The 4,036-nt window shown below is 35.6% G+C and overlaps 1 non-coding gene across 1 annotated transcript; it reads right to left on the reverse strand.

Moving 5' to 3' along the window:
* Positions 1–3,333: 3,333 nt before the first annotated feature.
* LOC111694189 lies at positions 3,334–3,452 on the reverse strand. Its single transcript, XR_002763575.1, has one exon. It is a non-coding gene; the product is annotated as a 5S ribosomal RNA (ribosomal RNA).
* Between the last annotated feature and the right edge of the window lie 584 nt (positions 3,453–4,036).

Below are 4,036 nucleotides of genomic sequence, written 5' to 3' on the forward strand. Positions count from 1 at the left end.
GTGTGTGTTTGTTATCCAAACTTGGATTTGTTATTAATTACGAAAAAAGTAATTTAATTTCATCAACGCATTGTACATTTTTAGGATGTATTATTGACTCTGTGAAGTACTGCGTGGAACTTACCGAGAAAAGAAAGTTGGACATGATCAATCAAATTAAAGATTTTAAATTCAATAAAAGTTACAAAATTCGTGAGTATGCAAAACTCCAAGGGTTGCTAGTTTCTGCTTTCTCTGGTGTTGAGTATGGCATGCTATATTCAAAAACTATGAGAAAAGTATGCGTGTATCCCTTGCAACATTAAGTGATTTTGAGTGGTGGACGCGTAACGTTTGGTCTAGTTTTCGACCAATTCGAAATTTTGAATTCCAAATAACCATATACAACGACGCTTCTCTGTCAGGTTGGGATGCGTCGTGTAACGGTGAAAAATTCAGGGTTTTTAGACTTGCGAAGAAAAGTCACAGCACTCGATCAACTACCTCGAACTGCTTGCAGTGTATCTAGCTCTCAAATCGTTTGTTCGGTCGCATTCTAATTGTGAGATTTTATTACGGATAGATAATTCTACTGCCGTTTCATGTAAACCGAACGGGCGGTTTGCGCCACTTAAAATATACAATACTAGCACGTAATATTTGGCAATTTAGCGATCAGCGAGCTCTGTGGTTATATGCATCTTATATACCAGGTCGCGAAAACATTGATGCTGACGCTCAGTGTAGAATTAAGAACATCGACACAGAATGGGAGTTGGTATCGTATGCATATAGAAGGTTGTTGGACAAATTTGTTTAACCAAAAATTGATTTATTTGCAAGAAGAATAAATTCAAAATGTATAAGCTATTTCTAGTGGTTCAGAGATCCTGACACGGAATTCGTCGACGCGTTTACAGTTTCTTGGGAAACTTAAATTTTTATGTGTTTCCACCTTTTGCTTTGATTGGAAAAGTATTACGTAAAAGCATTCAGGACAAAGCTTGTGGGGTTGTGGTACTCCCTTACTGGACTTCACAAACGTGGTATCCAATCTTCAAGCGTCTATTAATTCATGAGCCACTGCTGTTAAAACCTAATAAGAATTTATTATTGTCACCTTGTAGGACAAAGGTGCATCCGCTAGCACATCAACTTACGTTGCTGGCAGGGAGATTATCCGGCAGTCGTATGTAAGGAAAGGCATGTCTGAAAAAGCGACCAAAATTTTAATTGGAGCATTGACGAATACCACCATCAAACAATATAGTTCGGTACTTGTTGATTTGACAAATTATTGTAAAAATAAGAAAATTTGTTATTTTTCCGCCCCAGTTGGAGTTATCATCGAATATTTAACCGAGAAGTTTAATTATGGGGCTAAGTACGGTACACTTGACTCGGCGAAAGCTGCTATTTTGCGAGTTTCTGACTTTAGTTTTAGTGACAACAAGCTTTTATCTACCTTTTTTCGAGGAGTTAGTCGGTCGAGTCCGTCTAGACCAAAATATAAACGCACTTGGGATATTAGTTACGTTTTAGAATTTTTCTCGAACTGGCCTCAGTCAGAGCAACTGTCGCTAGAGCGATTGAGGAAAAAGCTCGTCACTTTACTGGCGATTGTTACAGTCCATAGAATTCAAACTCTTGCGTCAATTGAGCTTGATCACATTATCGAGAGAGAGGGAAAAATAGAGATAGAAATTCCCACTTACATAAAAACATCTGCTCCCGGTAGAGCACAACCACTATTGAAATTACCTTTTTTCAAAGAAAACCCGAAACTCTGTGTTGACTCCACGTTGAACCTTGAGGACACACCTGTGTTTATACCTATAAATGAAATACATGAAAATTAAGGATTACTATTAAAATTTTTTGTTTCTGATGTAAAAATATGTTTTTATAGGTCCTTTTACAACAAAAAAATATGTTTGTAGTTCCTCTTATTATTAAAAATCATCCATCAAACATGTATATTGACTTGTGATTTCTAAGTCATTGACCGCATGATTTTAAATGCAATTTTTAACCAATCCGCATCCTTGCTGTCGCAAAAGTTTTGTAATAAAATTCTTTTCCAGTTAAGTGTCACAGAATTTAAATAAAAGGCTTGGAAAATTTTTTTCATTCTAAAGTACAAAAAAAATGACAAAAATAGATATTTTAATAACGCTTATTGCTATATTTGGAGATAAGTAGATTATAAAAATTAACTAAATAAAAAATCTGCCACACTTAAGTGGAAAAGAATTTTATTACAAAACTTTTGAGACGCAAGGATCCGGATTTATGAAAAATTGCATTCAAAATCATAAGTTCAATGACTTAGAAATCACAAGTCAATAAACATGTTTGATGGATGATTTTTATTGATAAGAGGAACTACAGACATATTTTTTGTTGTAAAAGGACCTATAAAAACATATATTTTTTCATCAGAAACAAAAAAATTTTAATAGTAATCCTTAACTTTCATGTTTTTTATTTATAGGCATAAACACAGGTGTGTTCCCTTAAAGAAAACTAAAAATATTAGAACAGAACATAAAAAATTATTTATTTCGAACAAAAAACCGTTTAAACCTGTTTCTTCTCAGACTCTCAGTCAGTGCATAAAAATGATATAGCAAGATAGTGGAATTGATATCTCTATTTTTTCGAGACACTCTACGAGACATGCTTCAACCAGTAAGGCTTTTGGCAAGGGAGTAGACATAAGTGTAATACAATCCACTGCCGGGTGGACTGAAAAGTCTTCTGTATTTGCCAAGCTTTACAATTAGCCTATCATAGATGATGATGAATTTGTTAAAACAGTTTATTCTGTGTCGAACATACAATCCATTTTTGATCCAGCCTTGGCGTGTTAATCCTCCATCGATCGTTGAACATCTCGTTCAAACCGTAGTTTTCAAAGTGATATGGACGTAGACATAATTCATCCTGATATCAAAGCATATGAAAAGAAGGAAGCAAATTTATTACAGGATCGGCACACAGGCAACAATAAGCAGGTAAAACAATATTCAGCTTTACACTATTGGCACACATCTGTCTAATAAGCACGAATTCTCAAGTTAGCCATAAGGCCAAGTTGAGGCGGGGGCGAGACTTTGCGGCAAGAGATAAGGAGCCTTCCTACGGATATTTCAAATTCAACTTTTTTCATTATTGTTCTAATTGCACGAAACTGGCTCTGCGATGTCTCAGCAGTTTAGTATAGATCGATTTCAGCTACGCGCAGTCGACGAGACTCTGTCAAAAGCTCGATATCGTGAAATATCGAGAGAGTTTGTTTAGATGTAAAAAAGAAAATAGGAAAAAAAGTAAAAAAAAAGTCAAAAGAAGAAGTATCTACGTCACGCGGGGTTCCCAGGCGGTCACCCATCCAAGTACTAACCGCGCTCAACTTTGCTTATATTCGGTGATCGGACGAGAACCGTAGTTTTCAAAGTGATATGGACGTAGACATAATTCATCCTGATATCAAAGCATATGAAAAGAAGGAAGCAAATTTATTACAGGATCGGCACACAGGCAACAATAAGCAGGTAAAACAATATTCAGCTTTACACTATTGGCACACATCTGTCTAATAAGCTCGAATTTTCAAGTTAAATTTAAGGCCTTAGAACGAGATAATTAAAATCAAATGTCCAAGGAAATGTTTGGGGTACACAAAAAATGATTTCATTTATTATGTAAAATCCGGTTTTCCTTTGTTCATTGACTACTTTTTTATTTTCTATTGGTTGCATAATGCATTACATATAAAGTAATGAGTAAGTGAGTAGACGGCTGCGCACAGTTACAATTATGTTACAAACGTTGTTTGCAAAATTAGCCATTTTAATCGCCGAATGATAATATAATTACTTTTTAGCCGGTACGGATGTATAAGTGTCTGTCCCAAGAGAGGTTTTTGCTGTTCTGAACAGAAAAAAAATCCTCGGCTAATAGTGACGGTACGAATGTGATGCGATTTATATGTGTCCCTGCCATATCACATATACCTCTTTGCTGGTATCTCGCATTATGCGTCGTGTACCGCAGT

This window comes from Trichogramma pretiosum, unplaced genomic scaffold (genome assembly GCF_000599845.2).
Source record: "Trichogramma pretiosum strain Unisexual culture from Peru unplaced genomic scaffold, Tpre_2.0 scaffold15, whole genome shotgun sequence".
NCBI lineage: Eukaryota > Metazoa > Arthropoda > Insecta > Hymenoptera > Trichogrammatidae > Trichogramma > Trichogramma pretiosum.